At 37.8% G+C, this 22,699-nt stretch overlaps 1 protein-coding gene across 7 annotated transcripts in view; it reads right to left on the reverse strand.

Moving 5' to 3' along the window:
• The window catches only part of PRKCD (protein kinase C delta), a 68,193-nt gene that overhangs the window by 36,365 nt on the left and 9,129 nt on the right, over window positions 1-22,699 (reverse strand). The window lies entirely within an intron of this gene.

Genomic DNA, 22,699 nt, shown 5'->3' on the forward strand with positions numbered 1-22,699 from the left:
AAATAAAAATAAACCTTAAAATTAGAACACTTACAAAAGCAAAATATATCCATTAGGTAACATTTAACAAAATGCAGTTTTCTTCAGGAAGTCAAGCATGAAAAGAGCATCTTTAAAACAGCCCAACCACTTACAATTTCTGCAGTAATATTTCTAAAACAGTGTATCTTCATAAAATGTTTTTAAATAATTACACAACAGGACTATAAAAAGTGAGAAAAGATGACAAATTTAACATCACAATTCAATTTACTTGCTGTTAAATTTATTGCCAAATGAAATTTTTTTCTGGTTCATAATTTCAAAATGACAATTCTATACACTAAGTTCTAGTGTAAAGGATGTAAGTTTTGGGGTTTGCTTTGTCTTTTTGTAAATAGTACATGTAGAGTGGTTCACAGAGTCCTACAAACCTAGCTTGGAAAAAAATGTAGTTACCATTTCCTTCTTTCCACCCCCCAGTATTTTCTTTCAGATACTTCTGCTTTTGTTGGGTTAGGACAAGGCTAGAAACAGAAACAATGACATAATAAAATTTGTCACTGTTTGTGTTGCAATAGCCTGGAGAAAATCCATCTAGATAAGCCCTATAGCAAGAGATGTTCCTTGGTTTCATCCCACTCGGCCAGAAGCACAGATAATTCCAAGTTTCCATACCTTTTTTGCATGCTCAGCAGTCCCAAAACTGCCTGAATTTATGGCTGCCATGAATTGTTGATATTTCCCCAACGCTCTCAAGGCCAAAAAAATTACTGATGCTTTCTGTATCATTATGATGAGAAACTTTTCAAAATATGAGCATCAGAAACCTTTTTCTGAACAGGCCAACTCTTTCAATCTTGGCAGTGCAAACTCCTGAGAAGCTTGAGAGGAATGCAGATAGCAGGCAAGCAAGAGCTAAAGCAGACCTGATTTTATGTGTTTTTTGGAAGACATGCAGCCCAATTTATTTGAGCATATGATAACATATGATTAGTTCAGTAACAACAGTCGACTGTTCTTAAAGTGGTTTCAAGTGCATTGAGTAAGACAAATGCAGGTTTTACACTAAAAGATCAGTAAGTTGAAGAAATTCTGGACTCTGAAATAGACAGCAGGACAGGCTGTTACGCAGCATATGCTGCAAGATAAAAAAAGCATTTTACACTGAATGTCCTTTTTTGGAAAGGGAAAAAGAACACTTGGAGCAACAAAGTTGGTTTTTTTGATATTCCACAACTACTACTTGTGGGGGAGAGGGGAGAAGTACTGCTGCTTTTTCTTTCCAAGTGCGTAAGAAATAACCATTTAAATACTCTTTTTTTTTTTTTTTTTTTAAACTCCTGAGTTCTCCTTCCTCTTTGAACTCACAGGACTAAACAGTAGATGAAAGCACTGTAGGCATGCTGTTTTTCACCATTACCAAAATCAAGTTTGAATAAAAATTGCAGATGAATCCTCTTTATTACCTTCAAACACAAACATCAGACATTAAAAACATGCAAGAGAAGAAACACTGCCTGAAGCGCAAAGACTTTGTTCATTATTTCTAATAGTGCAAGCTGATACCATTTGATAAGTAGCAACTGCAACAACGTGGAAGGATTAATACAATGGAGCTGGCCAGCCAGATCCTTATGAAGCTCTAGGTGAGTAAACAATTCATTAATACCAAATCACATTACAAAATGGGAGCACGTCCAAAATGTTAGATAGGAGGCAAACCATGTTTTTTCTCTATGCATGCATGATTTAAGACTAATTAGGAAGCTTTTTTTTTTTTTGACATGGGGAGTAAGTAGAGGGTTTTTTTCCTGCAATTAAATAACACAATCCCCTCTGTGTGAGAGGGAAAAAAAAAAAAAACACCTACTAGGTGAAAGGGATGAAGCTACACCTCTTCTTCCCTCCAGTAATACACCCTGGAGCCAAGCTATACACCAGTCCTGGCTCTATGTCACTAAAAAGAGCACTGGATGCCTTCTGCGAGTCTGAGCCCCTGACTAGCTCTCAGCTCCCACTTCCTCAACAGTGTTCAAGGAATTTGCCAGTATTTAGTCAGCATGACTAAATTGCAAAACTGTACATCAAGTTTATCATGTGAATACGAGTTCTCCAAAGGAAGCATGCCATTCTGCAAGAAGGTTCATAGACATTTTTGTAACAACCAGTACACTAGGAAAGCTGAGCTACTCATACAGCTTTCAGAAGTACCAAACCAAAGGAAAATAGCCAAAGAAAATCCAATATTTTGTACATTATCTGTTTACCATAATCAAGTGGGCAGGGATCCACATTCAGGCATACTCCATTAGCATCTTTAAGGGAGGAGTTACACACTGAGCCCGTCCTTCAGCACCATCCTCGCTCTTGCTGAGTATTTTGATCTAGGATTCAGTATAACATTTGAGATTTTCTTTCTGATATGTAATTACGCACACAAAGCTTCTTATTTTCTGAGCGATTGTAAGTTTCCTAGAAATTAAGATGTATTTCCCAGGGAGAATAACACAAAATGCCAACAACATATTTTCAAACCAAATAGAAAACAACATGACAACACTTTAGCTAAACTTTTACAACCCAACATACATCACCTTTCTCTTCAAAACACTGGAGGCTTGGGGTTTTTTTTCTTACTTTCCGCTGAAGAGCAAAAGCTCTTTCCATTAACACTGAAACAGCCCAATACTGTAAAGACAGTATGTCAATTACAGTTTAAGAAAAAAACGGAATTGGAAATTTGTCTTATTTCAAATGTAATGTGTTAATGTCTCTACATGAACAATGAAGAAGCAAAAATGGAAATAGAGAAACTGGGCATTCAACAGAAATACAAAAAATGCCTTCTAAAACATTCCAATTAGAGAACAATTTTACTTTGCACTTTTGAAAACATCAGCAGATTATGCAGTCTAAGTACCTCTCGTAGAGCACAAGCCTCCAAGCCAGAAATTTATACTGCTGCCAGCACTATGACCTAACCCTCCAAGTATCTGGAAAGCTACAATATTCATTAGCCAAGAGAACTGTATCATCATTCATACACGCTGGAAATCTGCTGCTCAGATAACCTTGTCAGAGGAAATACAGTTCAGTTTATGGATGCGTGATTTTGATCAAGGCTTTTAAAGTAAAAGGACACAAGATATGTGAACCAAAAATTTTGCTCATCAGCTGTGTATTGAGTTGTAGGAATAGATCCAGTCCTACCTCCTGACTGCATCTGGCATTACTGGGGTTGTTTTGTTTGGTTTTTTGAGAAGCCATTTTTTCCCTGAGGGCCACAAACATACTTAGTCGCTTCAATCAGACATTAGACAGCAAGATGGGCCAAATCTGCCTTGCTGAGCGCAGTGCTCCTCCTCTTTGCTATTTCCTGGTACATAAAGGCTGCTCAGAGTAGGTAGGAATCATCCTTTTATCCTGTTTTGGGTTTTTTTTTGTATTACCTAGAATGTGAAGGTCAAAAACCACAAAAGAAATATAAATAACCAATAAAACTCAGCTTAATCAAGACTTTTTCTATGGTTTAATAACTGAAAATAAACGGTGAAGTCATACACGGATACATGCATCGCTATCTGTGAAAGCATCTCTCACTTTTGCAATGAAGAGATGAAATAAACACAACTGAGTGACACTGAGTGATGTATAGGATGATGCTAAATAATGAATGGCCACAGGGATCGATAAGGAGAAACTGGAAAGAAGCAAATGTAACTGAAATTTATTTTTAATTAAAAGCATTTGCTCCTGTTGTAATTTCAAAGTTCAGGCTTAGATTTCTAAAAACAGATAAGAAAATGGAACCACAAATGATTTTTAACTGTCCCCTCCCCGCTGAATCACTTTCTAGAGGAAAGGAACATTTAAAGCTCTACAGCAGATCTGGCATTCCCAAAAATATAGAAGATACAGACCCAGCTCATTAACAGCAAGTTGAATTAAAGCATGAAGGGATCTTAAGAGAGATTTGGATTATTTAAAGGTAGCACAGAGTTTACAGCACAAGTTGTAATGTAAAATCAGGGTGAGATGTACTATTTAATACCATTTTTAATTCCTTCCTTTTTAATCCTGCAGATAAGAAGTTAACAGCAAACCTTTATTTTTTTACCTTTTCCTGAATTTTGTGGTTTAAACATATAAACTCAACACTGTGATGACATGGATGCCATCTTTATCTAAACACTATGAAACGTGTCTGCTAATAGCCATATTAAATGATTTTCCACTAAATTAATAAAAACATATCATTTTAGTACCCTTACTGGGGAAGAAAACCTTTAAGCATTGACATGTCTGGGACACGACACAGTAAACAAGAAAGAAAAAGCTAAACAAAAATCCTTGGAGCTTTAGATGAGCCAGAATCTTGTTTGTAGAGATAACCACAGCAGGACATGCTCATCTATTTTGGGTTTTGAGAGAGTAAGAAGTCCTGTGGACTGGGTGCTGACAAGAACACCCTCTGGCCACCTTCCAGAAATGCTATCCCTACTACTTGAAAGACCCAAATTTCTGGAGGACAAGTGCAGATCAAATTATTAGATGCGTATTGTCTGTCATGGCTTTTTCCAGCTTCCACTTCAGTGCTCATCCTACTAAAAACTGGAGAATCATTTAAAAATGAGATGTTTGGTTTGAATATGCAAAACAATACACACACAGAGAGAAATACAAAACATATACCCAAGAACTTCACATAACAATACTGCAAGTCAGCATCTGTTTTGTTACTTTAGTGGGTCATTGCACTAATGAACATACTGATAAACAAGACACAAACTTCATTACTTGTCTAAAAAAATACTGTCAGGAAGAAAAGACATGCAACTGACTTGCAAGGGTACCTACAGATTACCCAAAAAAGTAACTGAACACAAACTCTTTGATTATAGTTGTGCTCTCGTGTCCCAGTTAGCCCACAAAAGCAATGGAGTATTCAGTGATTTTCCTACAAACAAACTTTCCTGGCTCTTCATGGCCTATCATTGCCTCCATCACTAAATGGATAAATGAGTTAAAGTCTTGGTTACTTTCCCTGCACCTTCCAATTATTTCTGACTTTTTGCTGTACGTGGCCTTTTGCCATAAAAGTGCTTCTTTGTGATAATTTTTATAGAAATCTTTTGATAGAAAATCACAAACTGCTATCACTAAATAGTACCTCCTGTATCATGTCACAGTTGGGAAGCATACCATTAGGACACATAATTTCTGTTAGATCATTAAGTTAAAAAGAATGGCGTATGGCTGCTACTGGCATGGAAAAACTCACAAGGAAAACCAAAGAGCTGTAAACCACAGTGCTCCTAAGGCAATAGCATACACCGCGCGTACAGTGCTCTGCCCAATCTTTACAGTGCAACCGGACTTTTAAAAGGGACAGGCAGGTAATGGACTGCAAGTACAGGAGTGAAGCACACAGGAACCAAAATGCTCCTATTAGTTCCAAATGCAAATGTTCCCACTTGCAATTAGAGAAGATCCCTTTCTTCACTCTCAGCATGGAAAGACTGCATGTCCCCAGGCAGCCGAGTGGGAAATTCTCTTTCCACATGGTGTAATTTGTTTGAGTAGATCTACCCTTAATGGTCTGCCCAGTCCTGCCTCCAAATCTTTCCTCTGTGTATTAGCTCTATCCACACTGCCTTGATTCTTTCCCTCCTTGAATGCCAAGCAGCTCTTTCACACTGTTTACTATGCAGCTTGCTTAATCACAGCTTACTTAATTGCCCCAGCATTTTGTATATCTGAAATACCTTTCACTTCCACGCAGCAGTGGCCACATCCTCTGTCTCACACATCAACGCGGCTCAAACGAGTGAGTAGTGGGTGCTGGCAAGGAGCTCTCCTGTTATTTACAACAAGCCACATCCCCAGCACAACTTAGCCCCAAAGACTCCTTTCTGCCTTACGGTTTACAGCACTCAGCACTCCGCAGGCCACAGGATGCTGGCTTTTCCCCATAGGTCTGGATATTTGCTTCCACTACAGCACTTTAAGTACATAAATCCTGTTCTAATACTGCTTTTTCCATGTTAGCAATTACTGCCGAACCCACAGACATGTTATGTGACCAGGACTGAGAGGTAATTCACACAGCTAAAAAGAGGTAAGTAGATGCCCATAACCCACTTCTTAGGAAAAGTTAGTCTACATCATGGATAATTTGAGAGTCCCCTGTATTGAGTAAACAAAAGATAAATCAACTTTGGCCCAATGAATTTCAACTCTGTGGGAAAGAGCTGCAGACAGCTACGTTTCCAGCCTTTAATATACAACCCCATTCTGCCTCTGTGGGACTATTAAAAAAAATAATTTACTCAGACCTGAAACACAGCTATATTGAAAAATGTATTTGCTTGTATTGTGAAAAGCCTTAATTAAAAAGTAGTTTTGTAAATATAATTTTTACGCTCCTGTAATGATCTCCTTGTCCAAGATGGAGTTTTCCAATTAGAGCATTAGGGTTTTCTTAACTGTTCTAAAACTAATCTCTAAAAATAAAGCTATGAAACGTTTTCTGTCAGAAAATGTCAGAATTATAAAAAACAGCATTTAAAATTCATCTGAGGAAACGCGAAGGGAGAAAAGAACCTCACATGATTCTCTTGTAGCTGTCGGTGCCTCTGCTTATCTAAGATGTGTACTGAGAAACACTGGTTATTGGTAAGATAGGCAAATATGTATCATACGCACCAAGATGTGATAACCTTAGGAAGAGGGATCATTTTCATAATTATCTCCCCACACTAACATTTTGTTCCACTGAAGGTCTAGGTTTTTTTCAGTTTTAGAAAGTTATGAGAAAAATATTTGCATAAAGCAATCATGATATTCAACATATATTCATTGAATGTATTAAAAAAATTATATCATCTTGACTACCAAACATATACAAATATGTATAACAGCTCCCTGGACAAAGGGCAAAATTGAACTTCCATATCTACTTGTGTGAGTGAAACTGAGGAAAATATTTCCAGCATTACTGATGGAAATACTGTGTGTCATGCAGGATTTGCTCAGCGGTTTTATAGAAATATTTCCCTTATTTTGTTAGGATCATGGATTATAGTCGGGTATAAAAAAACTGCATGTAGCAACAACTTACACATCTCAAACAAATGATACAGACTGCTCCAGCTGCTTTCATTTCCTTTTCCAGACGAACAGTGAAAAAGGAAAATAGAGAATAAACCCTGTGTTGCTGACTGCAGACATTACCCACAAAAACTATGCAGAAACCTCTAGAACAACAAAGCCTGTATCTGCCCTACCATTCTTTACAGGACAAAAGGATACTCAGAAAATACAAGTGCTTCTCAAGGAAGAAATAGGAAAAAATAGTGAATATAGATTCTTTCCTGCCATTGCAAATAATCTGAACACATTTTTCAAGCAATAGCATTCATTTACAATGGAAGATAGACAGATACAAGACACCCAACTAGCATAAGCAAGTTAAGAGAAATTGAAAATAGTTCCTTTGAAAAAATGGTGCTGATCATATTCTTATCAGCCCACATTAATGCACTGTATTAATCACACAGCAGACTGGATCTGTATATTGACCTTTCTCAAAATACTTAACATTGACTAAAAGGCTCAGTGCAGTATAGATAAACATTAGTAGACTTGTATAAATTGGGGCATTATGAGTTACAAGAGTTTAAATCCCTTGTTACTCCAGGCTTTGTTAAAATTTCCCCAGGTTGTCACCTCTGAACGACTCAGATACAACCAGTAAAAAATACCCCAAGTATTTAGTACTGTTCTGGGGCAATGATGCATAATTTAGGTACTGCCCAAGAAACAGACTCTTCACCCACCTTGGAAGTAGATCTGAGAAGTTCTAGAGTTTTGCTTTAAGTCTCTGACAAAAAATGAAAGTAGGAGCATTTGAAGCATTAATCTTGTACTGTTGCAGAATACAAAAGCAGTTTAGGAAACCTGAACAGTACCGAGGTAGAGTTGTTTCCAGTCACTGTTTATAACTTCCAACACCATGTTGAAATTTAGGATAAGCAAGTACAATAAAACTCTGTCTACAGAAGAGAAAACACCGTTTAGTTTGTTTTTTCTTGTCAGTAAATATTTTTGGGCTCTTGGTTAATTCAAAATAAACCTTCAGTATGCTATACAATTGAAACATTCATTTCCGCTCTCCAAACAGAAAATAGTGAGATTCTCTAAGCAATTTGCAGTAGCAAGGTTAAAAGATACAGTTAAAATTCTTCTAGCATCATCTAGTGAAGTTACAACAGCTACACAAAGAAATGGTTATTTCAGATACTTGTGCAGACTCAGAGCTCAGTGGAACACAGTGTTACATTTATGATCTTGGCATGAGAGAGTCAAAAGAACGAGGTTCAGGCTTGTGACCATTTACTGCTGACCTCCATGCATCCATTCCCATTTACTATCACCATCTACCTACTAGAAATGAAGCTGACCAAATGGATAGAGAAAGACTTGTCTAATAGTAGCAAGATGTCATCATATCTAAGGATCATACTCTGAAGTCTTAAAAGTCAGAGTTTTATTATTTCTTTCAAAAACAATCAACAGGAACAGTCAATATTATACTTCAAGCAAGGTGTCAGGATGGCCAGTTACAGGTTCCTAGCAGCAATTCTATCTGCTTTTGAGGCAATGTGTTACTGAACTTAAAATCAGAATTTTTCATCCTGTCTCCTACAGGAAGGGGAAACAACAGTCTTTCTGTAATTTTGGGAAGATGCATTACGCACGCAGGTCAATTACTTTGCTTCCATGATCAGACAGGGGAGAAGAGTATTAGGATTCCTCCTTGATGAGAGTCATTCTTGCGGAAACTCCCAACTTCCTCACTTACTCATAAACCAAGGACCAAGAGTGCTGAGTAAGTATATTGCTCAGAATTGCAGGGATAGGTAATCTGCCATTACAAATACTTACTAAAAGTTCCAAAGTCCTCTTTCAAAGCCCTTTGTCAGATCTGAAACAAAATTAGCAAACTTAATTTCTAAGGGGCACTTCAAGCAGTTTGTAGACTGGCTACTCACCTTTGAGATACGTATTTATAAAATTATAAGCGAGAATAATAGACATGTTTTTTTCAACAGCTGTTCCTTTCACAGGCCCTGCAACAAGTTTGTTCCAAATGGCCTGAAAACCAAAAGTGATTTTATGATTATGGCAAAAGTAAAAAATCTTCCTACCGAGTCAAGAGCTATTTAAGCTATTTAGAGCTCAGTATGTCAATTCCATACTCTAAGGTTTATTTAAAATTCTATAGCAGCCAGCAAAGTATAGCACAAATTACCGTAATATTATTTTTAATATGGTATCAAACCAAATGCACATACTAGGTCCGCTTCAATTTCTTTCATAGATTTTAAATGCGAATCCATGAAAAGCACTTTGTAATAATCTGGTTGGGAACTACTCTGGCTCCAAATGTTTCCTAAGAAAGATCATGAACAATGTCCTGTGAAGCCTAGAGCAATGGTAAGGAGCTGTATATGGGCTTGGTGGGTGGCTGGATGTTGGAACCAACCAAAAGGACAGTCTGTTGAAGAGCTGAAGGGCAGATGAACATAACTGCTTGTTAGTTTTGGATGCCAAGACTATAGGCCAGGCTTGATGTAGATGTTAATAGCGCCTTAATTGACAAATGCTCAGCTTATACTCTACACAGTGTTAAGTAAAATCTGTTTATCCTACAAAACTGCTACCCTGCAAAACCCCAAGCTTCCCCTGCCAGTACCTTCACAATAAGTAATACTAAGTAAAACCAGCTAAATATAAGGACTGATGGAGTATGGAAATACCCAGGGAAGTGGAAAAAGAGAACTTAAAATATAAAGATAAATTTATTTTATTATATTCTCTTCCTGGTGTATTAACCAGCATTAGCGATGTACATTTCAGCAAGAGTTTCTTATGTTATGTACTCAACTACGTGGCTAGAAGGCATCTGAAGACAGTCTTTATTCAGAACAGACAAACAGCAAGACCAGGCTTAAAACATGCTCATTCTTTTGTCCATTTCCTTACACACAAGAGAGGAATTATTTTGATAGAAGTTTCACAACACCTCATCCAAATCCTTTACCTTAAGGAGCACTAACAGCTAAGGTTCTTCGTGTTTCGTCCTGGTACAAATGCCTAGCTCGCCTTAGTTTCAGCAGGCATCGCTCAAATAGGAAACAAGTAAGAGTAGCATTCTTTCAGGTTTCAGCATTCGTTGGACTCACTACAAACAATGCCTGAAACCTCATTTTCACATCCAGAAATAAACAAGAACAGGGAAAGATTAGATTACATAGCAGCAATTAGTGACTTCTGCTACTCCAGGGAGGGGGATTAGTATCCATAAAAGTAGACAAGGTCCCACATTGAACTGTACTGTTTTCCTTTGAGTTTGACCTTGAATGCACCATGACTTTGAGAAACCCTTTAACTTCTCTGTTCCTTAGTTTGCTCTAATAAAACAAGATATATATACACTTGCCAAAGTGCTTTAATTATGAAGACTGGCGACACAAACTGTAATATTAAAAGTAGAATTTGTTAACACCAACTCTCAGCTCAACTTGGAACAAAGAGCTGAATTTATGGCTCATATTTAGAGATGAAAGCAAAATTACTTGGGCTGAACCAATCCCACAAACAACAGTTACATGGAAGAGCCTATATTTTAAAATCCAGATTGTCAATTGCAGCCATGTCTGCAGAACAACTATCAAAAGTCATCTAACTGGTGGAGGAATCACAGCTAGAGAGCAGCAGCCACTGGAGGCTTTGTGGCATTACCCAGCTGTCAAAACACAGTTCAGCTCTATGGGAACGCACCAAACATTCCCAGACACTCTGCCTGTAAGTTTACAAACACTCCATAAATAACGTTTAAGCATCTAACAGGAGAGAGAGATGCTCAAACACTACATTGAGGGCCAACAGTACATGCAATGCAAAATAGGACTTAGGATCACCTAATAGAGATAACCAGAGCTCCTTAAAAACTCAAGATTGTTTCCTTATTGGTATCTAGTAGGTGAAATAAATGGTTTGGACCACACGGTGTGCAGAGAGAAGTCAGTAACAGCCCACCCACAGAGCAAAGAGGAGAGATGTAGATGCATAACAAATGACTCAAACATGTTCGAAAGCCAAAAGTGTTAAGACAGTTTAGAAAACTGCATGACAACTCTATCTAGCTGGGGGGGGGGGGGAGCAACAGGTGGGAGAGAGAAATGGAGAGAAGCTTTAAAATTATTACTTTTCTTGCTAGCTTTCACCTACGTCTTAATCATCCAGGGGACAGACCTTGATGGCCTGGATTTTGGGATACAGACAGCACATGTAAGATTTTTCCACCTCCAGCAAAGCAACAGATTGTAGAGACAGAGTTCTGGATTATCAGAGATTTTAGTCTGTTTATCTTTTTCAAGTGACAAGCCCTAATTAAGTATATGTAGAAGAATTATTTTCCTCTCATCACGCCTCAGTTAGCTCCTATCACTTCTGGAGAGGTTTAACCACTCTTTTTGGCATAGCTTATAGACAAAAATATTCCTGCTCAAGCAACCTATAGGAATACATGGGAACACACAGTTTATTAAAAAAACATAGTAAAGAACACGGAGCAACAACACCATGAGTGGACTGATATGGTACTGAAAATTTTTACCTGATAATTCCTAGTCTCGAGACCTAGGAATTAAGTAGTCAGTGGGGAGAAGTTGTGCTACAGCTTGGGAATCAAGCTACCCACAATCTCAGGGAATAAACAGCTCATGTGTAAGTGTCTGGACTGTAAGATATCGCCAAATTAATTCCTCATGCTCCTTTGAGGTGGCAGCATCCCTGTCAGGATGCATTCCAGGGACCATGACTAGCCACTTCAGCTGAGCTCCTAAGTAAGTACATGTCGTCTTAGGAGGAGGCATATGCCAAAACACATGCCAGGAATGGATATGATGGATACAACAGCCCTGACTAGAATCCCAGCTCCTCAGCAGGTCTAGCAAACTAAATTGTATCACCTGTAAGCTTAGGGCCTGGAGTGATGGGCCATTCCTGCTGCACTAAGAGAGGTGAAGGAAGGATTGGTCCTGGGCTGCAGAACAGGGAGAGCCCCTGAGAGCTGGCTGTTATGCCACCAGTATGACCTTTCTGGTACCAGTCAGGCTAACTTTACCGTGCTCTGACACATGCATAGTAGGCACCAAACCATGTCTGTATTAATACCCCAGCAGTCTGCTGCTCGAGGCAGCTACCAGCTTCACCAAGGACAATGTCTTACAGCCTTCGAGCCCTACATAAATCCCAATCCCAGCAGCTGCAGAAACAGAGGAGGTGCTTTGTTTTTGTTTTCTTCTTCATCTTCGTTCAAAGGAATGAGTGGAGAAGTTTATCTTTACCCTTCAACACTCATCTTCCTGGCTGCAAAAGGCTATTCATGGGACTCTTCCCTGTCCAGCCTTGCTGTCTGGGTTCTTTCCCAAGCTCCAAAACCCAAACCTGTGGCTTCTAGCAGCATTTCTAAGTAGGGGAAAATAAACTAAGATTTAAAAAGATAAATAGAAAAAAAAAAAAAATCATCAAACCAGCAGATCACTTTTGCTGTGGCCCAAAGACTTCTACAAAGACAACACTTCTGGAGCTTGAAGCTGATTTAAGTAACTTAGTTGACCCTGTCTTTATGCTGAACACATTTTATATGCAACCCATAGGACTAGATTTTTAAAAGAAAAGCTTAAATTCAAAGATTCACGGCACACTCCTCCACGTGAGTACTATTTGCTGAGGCAAGGGCAAGTTTAGATTTTTCAGAACCCAGCATTTTGATGTCTTACGATGCTATGCCAATGAAAACACATTTCTGGGGGGAAAAATGGTTAGAATAAAACTCAGTAACATTGAGGATTTTGTGGAGGATGTCAGGAACATCATGAACAGAGCTACAGTCATTCTCATTACATTTATTGTCTGTTGCTTATGCAAGAATTCTGCATGGACAAGCTAACTTCAGCAGCAGGTCTTTCAGCTGATCTTTTTCTTCCATAAATGCTCCATTTCAAGACGTTAGTCAAGGCTTTTTTTTTTTTTCCTCTTCTTCTTCTTCTTTCTTCTCCTTCATCTTTTTGTGAGGGCAGCTGGGGGCTTTTTGTTTCAGAAGGAACAAAAAAATTAGAAGCAGCAAACCAGATATTTAGAGTATTTTTTAATCTTCCACTGGGTGCTGATCATTATTTGAGCTACGGAATTTCACTAAATGTATCATTGGCTCATTTCCAAACAGTAGTTCCTCTTTTGCCAAGAAGCTGAAGGATGGTGCCTTCTGAGAAAACACTGAGCAACTTTTCTGGAAGCCGACTGACACTTGATTATGTCTATTCCACATGCATTATTTGAATATCATATAAATATTTCAGTGTGGCATCAAAAAGATAAATATCCATCTGAATACATGCAGTTTAACCTATATAGGTACATACTTCTTTCAGATTGCTCCTCTTCCTTCAAAACTACATTTTTGAATGATGAGACAGTAAAAAGATATTATAATGCAGAGGTAGTTAATAGGTAGTTCCCGTGTTCTGTGTCTTATGTACACAATTACAAATTATGACCTCTGTTACCCAAATGATTCATTTAAAATAGCAATAATAGCCTCTGACATGCATTACAGGCATGACTACTAGCAAACTCCATTGAAGTTGCTTAACATCTCTGATTAGTAGACGTGTTTTCAGTTACTTACAACTATGTCTAATTTTAATCACCACATTGAAGTTCCACAGACTTGGCAGATTTTCTGCCTCAAAGGGACAGAGGAGTTTTTAAAGTTTCATCCAAAAAATTTCAGCTCTTTATTAGGACATGGCTAGAAATCACCTGGAACGTACTTTGGAGACACAGGTATAGTTAAAAACAAAGTATGAGATTAGCATCTTAAATAGATGAGAATCTTCTACTTTTACTGTAACAATTTCCCTCCTTTAAAAGGAGGATAATTCCATCTCTCAGTGACACTGTGAAAACTTTCTGAAAAAGCTTGAGTTACTCTAATCACAAACACAAAGGACAAGAGCAGTTTAAGCAAACAAACAAAAAAAATCAAAAATAAGATACAATTCCCACAGAATTAAAGGACAAGAACAACAAAAAACCCCAACTTCCTCCAGCTTTTACACATTTAAGGAAGCTATCACATAACTACAGACTGGCCCAGTTGTAGTTTGCATATTAATCTTCATTTGGGCATTTTCCAACATTTCATAAACTCATTTTTCTGGTGGGCAATGGGAGACATGATATACACACAGTGTCTGGAACTGGCATGATTTTGGCCCAGTGGGTCCTGCCAGCATGTCATGAAATAAAAGGACCTGTTCTATCAAAGAACAGAAGGACATAATTTCTATCCCACTGTATTCCTTGTTCCCAGTGACCTTGTTAGGCAATTATCTTCCTTTATAAGTGGAAATCTGGAAGCTTGCCACTTCAAATAGCTGCATAATAAATGAAGTTGTCTGCCAAGAATACTCAGCTGTCATACCTGTCTTTCATACTTGGCAAGGATTTCATTGTGTCTTCTAAAGCTCTTGGATACAGGCCGCATCAAACTACACTTAGGCAAGACAGAAAGAGTCACATCATCAGAAGAGTATCTGGGATTTTTCTTTGAATACACAAGGTAGTAGATGAGTAATGTGCTAACCTAACAAGTTACCAGGTTTGTCTTTCTCAGGAAGCTCAGTGCAACAATCTACGCTTCCTACCTGTTTCTAGTACAGCCTAACCACAAAAATTTAACTCTACTGAGTTAAACTCTATTAACTCTATTTAACTCAAATAATAAAGAACAAAAGAAATATTTTGCAGACTTACTGTTCACTTCTTTTTGTGATTTTTCTTCGGCAGTATCTTCCCAAACATATGAGTTTTCTTTTAGATAGCCTACAACTTTTAAGACCCAGGCTATGGCAAATCTAAGTCACAGTGACCGAGTCCTTCAGGGAGTAGACACAGCTCTTGCACCTGCCAGGAAATAGTAGCTGACAACTGAGTGAAACTGAGAAGAATCCATCTAAATGAGCCTTGTAGCTTGAAAACTTTTCCTGCTTTTCCAGATAAACTGGGCAGAGCCGCAGGAGACAAGCTTTCCACATTGTAAATGGAGCAGCAATCAAACTGAACTTGAATGATCCTCATTCTCTTGAGCACTCACACTGAAGTCAAGAACGATTATTTGAAATAGTACATGTGGCTCAAGCTTCTTGCAACTGCTATAACTTTATTGCACCTAAATATCCTGAACTCGGACAATAACTAGAATATGAATGACAGAAAACAAGTCGGAGGGCAGACAAGAGAGGAGCCCTTATGTTTCATATGAAGCATCATCAGGAATCTTTTCCTTGTTCACAAAGAGCCAGCTTGGAGGCAGAAAGCAGTATTATTAAAGCTGTGCGTTCATAGAGAAGAGTTAGGATTTAGCAATAAATACAACTTTGCAAAATGAAGTAAAGCATGTGTACGCTTGCACTAATCTAACAGAGACCTTTTTCAATTTGATTCCATAAAAAGTTATATGAGCCCCTGAGAATAATCAGGACTTTAAATGTTTCCACAGGCGCTGGGGAAAAAAAAAATCTAAACCAAAACAAATGTAGATCAAAGCATATAGTAAAGCATCAGCCATCAAACTCTGGAGCCATAACAAAGGCTTTATAATCTAAAAAAGATTAAATGGTTGCCATTTTAGAGTGTTTCTGTGAGTGAGAGATAAATGAGAACATGGTAAAGGTCCAAAATATACCGGCTGAATAAAACCCAATCTGTTATATTTTCCAAGACGACACTCTGCTCTATGAGCTTTATTAGAAAAAGCATGGTGAGTCTAGCCAATTTTTCCCTGAACAGGAAAACCTCAGCCCTGTATATCAATGGCAAGAAGAGCCAAAGAGTGCAACAAAGACCCTTTCAAACACGGGAAAAATCTAACTAAGAAGGACAAAACAGCTACTGTGAAAGAACTAAATTTCTATACCCTAATACATTTCCAAAGGCGGGGTTTTATAGGAATAGATGACTTTATTTGTATACCCTTACACTTCACACTAATGTCATATCAGTTCTTTTAAAGTATTTCGCTAAATAAAACAAGCACAAACTGTGACAGACTTGCAGTAAAGAACTGTACACACTTGCGGAATTGTTTGAGCACAGTACAGTTGCTCTGAATTTTACACCGAGTGTCCACAGCTCTGTTGACTTTACAAAGCATTTTGAAAGGGAAAAACCTCCAGCTATAAGCAACTTCTGAATGTCAGCTCACTGTACTACCTCCTATATTGCTAGCTACTGAACAAACACCCATTGGGAAGGTTAATACAAAACTTCAGCAATTAAAAGAAAAATCTTTTAAGTTGCTCCTTTGAAGAGATTCAGACAAGCAAACTCATTATTGTGACAGATGCTGGAAACATCTGATTGCAAACTGCAGAGGACTTGACAATAGCACAATGGATTTTGTTTGGAAGAAAAAAAGTGGGGGAAAAACCAAACACTCCCATGACCGAGAGACTTAATTTTGGGCAAAATACATTCTACCACATCACATTTTTTTCTCTGGAGTTTTACCATCCATTTCTAAATAAAGTTGTACACATTTTCAGAGACCATCAATTTGTTTTTTCTCCAAAATTGGGACACCTGTAAAACCAGCAGTTTCCATGTAACAAATTAAGGACACAGAAAGATGACTTAATGACTGATCTCAGAAATTCATTAAATTGCAGTATACTGCTTCCTACTACTATTACCATTGGTATTGGTTACTTGCTTTAATAACGGACTCTCTGTGGAAATGTTAAGTTTCCTGGGAGCACAGGTGAATTGCCATCCGTCTCTGGAAGGAATAAAATAAGAGAGAGAATCAAAGTAACCCAGTAAAATTTCTTAATATCAGTTTTTGACTATTTGCTACTTATGTATCCTATGTATCACAGAAACCAAAGGTCAAGGAAGAAAGCGAGCTAGGCAACAGAAAAACAAAGTTTTTGGGAGTTTCGTGATTTAAAAGGTCTCATTGCAGATCTTCTTTGTATAAAATGTATTTTAAAGACAGAAGTATCGAACTGCAGCTGGCTTTTCAGCAAAGCACAGAAATAAAAGGCATAGGATGAGAAAGTGGAGCACAGGAATACAAAGTGAAAAAGTGAAAGATAAGTTTGAAACAATTCTGCGAAATATGCTCCATTAAGACTGATGTCACCAGAATATGTTATGTGAAAATGTGTTTTAAAGTACAGAATTTGATGTCTCAAATTAATTTATCTCTTGCTTAAAGCAATATCAAAATTATGTTTTGCTATTTTCAGACTTTAACAACAAAGGGGTTTTTTTAAGGTGTTTTTTTGGGTGGTTGTTGGATTTTTTTAAGGCAGGGGACGCATCCCTTAACAGGTGCAATGGTACTGGTTAAAACAATTGTAGCAGAAGGAAAAAATTAGTGCCTTCATTAACATTTAAATCAAATGGGCTGTCTGGCTAAAGTCAGGGAAATTTCATTCTTGAAACACAAGCACGTAGCATGAAGTATGAATGTGAGAGTTTACTTATTTCTATGTCAATGATGGTGCTACTATGCCAGCTAAATTATGACCATATTGAGATCTTCATGAGCACATCTACAGCAACAGAAAAACTGGTTTAACTGCTTTCAATCTGTTACTACTCAAATATTGTTCAAAGTCTGGTGAGCCCAAGTAACTCAAGCCATTATCTAATTCCTTCTTGATATGATGGGCTGTACAGTATTTTGAGTATGTGTAAGCAAACCAAAGTCTAACAGCAACAGATAAACTTGGTTGTCTGTGCAATAGGAAAAGGCTCTAGGCAGAGTGAAGTACAGAGGTTTCTGGCTTTTGGTTGGGCTATTAAGTAAAACAGCATTTTGCTTTCCCTGCTGGGTTACTTGTAGCACTATTAGCACTGGATGTAACTAGCAGGATAAAGTTCATCTGCGATCCCCTCTTGGGCCCCTTGACATCTCTCATTGATGTAGCTGCAAGCCCCTTATGCTGCTGCAAGATTCCTTAAGTAACATGCCGGCCACATCACTGCTACTGGTTCGGCCCTTTCTACTGACCTACAAAGAATGCAATGTTTTGATTTGCACAGTTGGAAGACACAACCAAACATCTTAAAAACGGTTTCAAAGTCAAAGCTTACATTATTTTTTAAAGTATTTAGCAGCACCTGAAAACTCAGAGCCTGCCCAGAGCGTAAGTGTTGTGCTCCAAAAGGCCAATTCAGAACTTAGACAACTTCAACATTTAAATGATGTGGGAACCAGCTTAGAAATACGTTTATCAAATGCACAGTCAGAGCCAACCAGCCTCTGGATTCCAGGATCCACATTAAAGGGACAGAAACAACCAGCCTACTCCCTCTCAATATATTGCTTGCTAGGGACATTATTACTTACTTGTAGCTGTTATTATCGCTCAGGTGTAAGAACAAACATTTTCACCACAGGTTATTTATGAACGTCATATGCGTCTGATGTCATATGGCACTATACATTTGCAAAGAAAAAAGTAATTGTACTGTTTGAGTTTGTGGGGAGATGCAACTAATGGACACATGGTGCAAAGGTTCTTTAGCCAACCCCCTCTACCTCCAGCTATCCACTCAAGTTGAACACAAATTACAAGAGTGGTAATTCTATACAGCATGGGAATATTGAGAAAAGTTTAAGAAAAAATGCTGCAACAGCTGAAGTCATTGCTTTGCATATAAAGACTCAGAGGCTGAGAGGACAGGCTTACATCTCCCATTCCTTGATCTACAACTTGTGACTCCAACTTGTGGCTGCACCAAACACACAACAGGGGCTCCCCATAGCTTCCACCTTCCCTGTTATCATGTTCCTTCTCCAACGGGAAAGGGTTCTGCTCACTGATAACCAGAATATGCCTTTCTTGCAGTTTCTCAGCTCAAGCATTCAGAAGACTCAGGAAGAGAAACTCTGTTTAGTTGAGTGTGAAGATTCGCAAGCTCAGCCAACCATAATCTCAGGTAAACATGAGGATGATATGATGTTGCTATTCTGGTTTTCTGCAATTGCTTCCAGAAAGAAGCAGTCAGTAACAGAACATGGCTCCAAGCAATACTGAGTGAGAGTCTAGCTAGAATCTGCGGAAAGATGAAATGAACCAAAAAAGCTTTTCCAGCTTCTTTTCCGAGATGACAAAACGCTCTCTGTTACTCCACTCATTTTCTCCCCATCTTATTAACACACCTACATAGGCACAAAAGATGTGAATTCTTCATGTAAAACCTAATTTCAAGGAAAAGAAATCTCTCACATCAAAAAGTCCCAAAGAATGCACAAGAAAACTCACAAAGTCTCAAGATGATTTGCTTTTCCCTGAGACGTTGGTAGAAACATTTACCTCATCTTTGTTCCAGCCTTGATGCAATATTGTACACTGTCAATTACATGGAAACTTCTCCAGTTTCCAACAGAGAAGGGCTCAGGCTGTGCAAGGCTAGAAGTGGGTGTTGCTTTGCAGCACATGTGGCTGAGCTCAGCGTGGTCAGTCCTATGATGCTGGATGAGAGCTAAGGGAAGTAACCCAGCTGGACGGCTCAGCACTTGCCCTGTGTGAGATGGGGCTGGCAGCAAAGCATGTAAGATGACAGCCCACAGGGAGGTCCCCCAACCAGGCACTCGCATTCAGGCTACTGCAATAGGAAAAACAAGCAAACAACTGAAGAAAACATGAGGCATTATCCATGTTCTTCTGGGCAAGTAACAAGCAAGCAATTTACCCAAACTACACAACACATTAGGGGTCAAGGAGAAGCAGAACAATTCTGCTATCCAGTACAAAAGCACTCTTGCTGTCATATCTCTTCAGAGTCCCACATCCAGCTCCAATCACTCCCCCCCCTCTTCCTTCCATTGCTTCATGCATTGAGCACAGATGGTAGATAGACCTACGCTATGGTATTTATACACAGGCTTTAAAAGACTTACAAAGTATAGAAACTGATGTACTGCAAAGTATATCTTTTTTTGTAGCTTTGCAAATCTCCTAACAAATTGCTTTGGGAGATTTAATGGTTAAGCAATTCAGTAGGGGTATTAAGCAGACTTTGGAAAATAAGACCCTGATCAGAAGATCATAAGTATGGTCGTCTTCATTTACTTACTGCAACTTCATCCACTAGAACTCCAAATAAGAGCTAAAGGACCACAGGAATAACACCAAAAGCACAGAGACACAAACAGGCATGTTTTTAAGTTGCCTTTAACTCTTACTTACTAGGCAGCAGGGTGCTTTTAGTAACTAAAGCAAAATTAAATGCAGCAGAACAAGGATACATTCTTCCATCGTGGTCTGCCTGGGACACCTTGCTTATAGCAAAAGTTTTCAATTACATGAGCCTGGCATCCTTTTTTGTGCTTTTAAGAAGATAAAACACTAGATACGGCTGTCTTTCCTTTGAAGTATTTGAATACTCATACTACTGCCTCACCACAGTGTCTGAGAAGCGTTAAGTGTACAGCCTAGCTTGGAGAGCTGTTAATTCAAAACAGAGCTGTATAACTCTCATGGCTTGTTTAAAGCAAACAAAGAAAACATCCCTCTGTCGAGACTCACTCAAAAATTTTTTTTAGTATTAGGATCAGCTTACTCACTGGAAAGCAGCATGAAGTAGTAGTGAGAAAATCAGATTTATGAAAGAAAAAAAAAAAAAGACGACGACCCAAACCATAATACAAGTAGATAATTTTTTAACTGGACTAGAAATAATGCTAAAATCCTTCCATAGCCCCCCAAATAAGATTTGTTTGTCAATGGGATGAAGTCTTCAAGAAAGTAAAAAAACCTCAAGAATTCAAGCATACCATCACTATGTGTATCTGTGTATCAAAACATTTTAAAAGAATTTAGAGCCTTTTCCTCACTGTCTGTAGAAGTGTACAGCAATTTTTCTAGCAAATGACAGTCCAGTAATTGACAGTTAAATTTAAGGAACTGAAAAGAAATTATTTTTTTTTCTACTGACTGACTTACCTTACAGTCATCACAGATGTTACTATAAAGTCTTGTAACAAAAAAGGAAAAAAAAAAAAAAAAAAAGTAATTTTCTGTTTGACTATGTCCCTTTGACAAAACTGAATACATGCTATATCATGGCTTTCAGAGTATTTTTAGCTTAAAAAAAGATTTCCATTTTAGGTCATTACAGCCAAAGAGTACTGCTGATAAGTAAAATCAGTTCTGTTATTAAGCTGAAGCTCAACTCCTTGCTGCTCTGGTAATTAATTTCTCATCACTTATTTCATGTGGCAGGAAGGGGTAGAAAGGTTTCTTCCTGGATATTTTTCCATTTAGAGTCCTAAATCATTTTGCAAGTTTCATCTATCAATCAAGTTGAACTTTGCTCTAACAGCAGCAGCACTTGTATCCACACAAGTAGCAAATCAGTTTATAAGTGTTTAGAATTATTGTGTTTGCATAAGCTTTTGTATTTAACTGCATCAATGTAAAAACAGACTTACAGTGGAACTCCACATATGCTTAGACAAGGCTTAGCTATGATAAGCTAACTCAATTTGGACACAGCAAAACTGCTAAAATACATTTATAATAATGTTATCCAACTTAACTAAATATATTTTGGCCTAGCTACATTAAATACCTATGTAAGACCTCATTTTCTTCAGGGAGAAGATGGGGATTAATTGGTAAGTTAGCTATAAGCACATATTATAGAAGATGAACTGCTAGTTCATCCCTAGGAAAAGAAAAATTATTAAAATAAAAGATTTCTCCAGCTTTTTATGCAGCATTAAGTATTTACCCACAAATGTAAAGCACTGGAAAGTGCTGGAAAAGCCCTATCACTATTTTAACAGCTTGGAAAGAAAAAAAAGAAAGTGAAATTTAGTTCTTCTTAAAGTATGTCAAATTATGCTCCATGATCCGAGAACAATTCTCAACCTGACTTTTGGTTTCAGCACTGATATATATACTTCTTACAATTTTTAAAAATAGATTTAACCTAATCTTTACTACATTCAGAAATGCAGTAATTTATATATTAAAAAATATATTTGTATTCCCATAAAGATATACTTCACTTATGTTTTACTTATAATTATATATTCACTAAACACACTAATATGTACTTTACTTAAGCAGTACTTCGAATCTAGTGTGCTATTTTAATAATGTATGCTTGAAACTCAGCTGTGAACAAGATATACACTAACTCCATACAAGAATGTGCATGAAAGTGCTTTTCAGTCAAAATTTGGCCCTTCAAGGAAATAGATGTTAGGATTATAATATATATTAAATTTCTAAGAATCAGTATTGAAGACTTCTTGTCAAGATTTGCTTTCTAAAAGGAGAAAGGAATGCTACTACATGTTACATTCAAAATCAAAATACAGATCTGAGAAGCTGAACACATTGCTGCAAGAAGTTAGCAGCTTCCTGCTTGAAAGTTTTGAAATTAGGCTTACACAATGCAAAGCTCTATTGATGGAAAGATTAGGCTCACAGTTATTAACAAGTAAGAGAATAAGGAAACAAGCAACAGAGCAACACACAAAAAGTAGAGGAGATTGAAACTAAAAGCGGATTTTGGTCACAAGAGGTCCTTTGATTTGTCCTTTTCTCCAGCTACG

This window comes from Aptenodytes patagonicus, chromosome 8 (genome assembly GCF_965638725.1).
Source record: "Aptenodytes patagonicus chromosome 8, bAptPat1.pri.cur, whole genome shotgun sequence".
Taxonomy (NCBI): domain Eukaryota; kingdom Metazoa; phylum Chordata; class Aves; order Sphenisciformes; family Spheniscidae; genus Aptenodytes; species Aptenodytes patagonicus.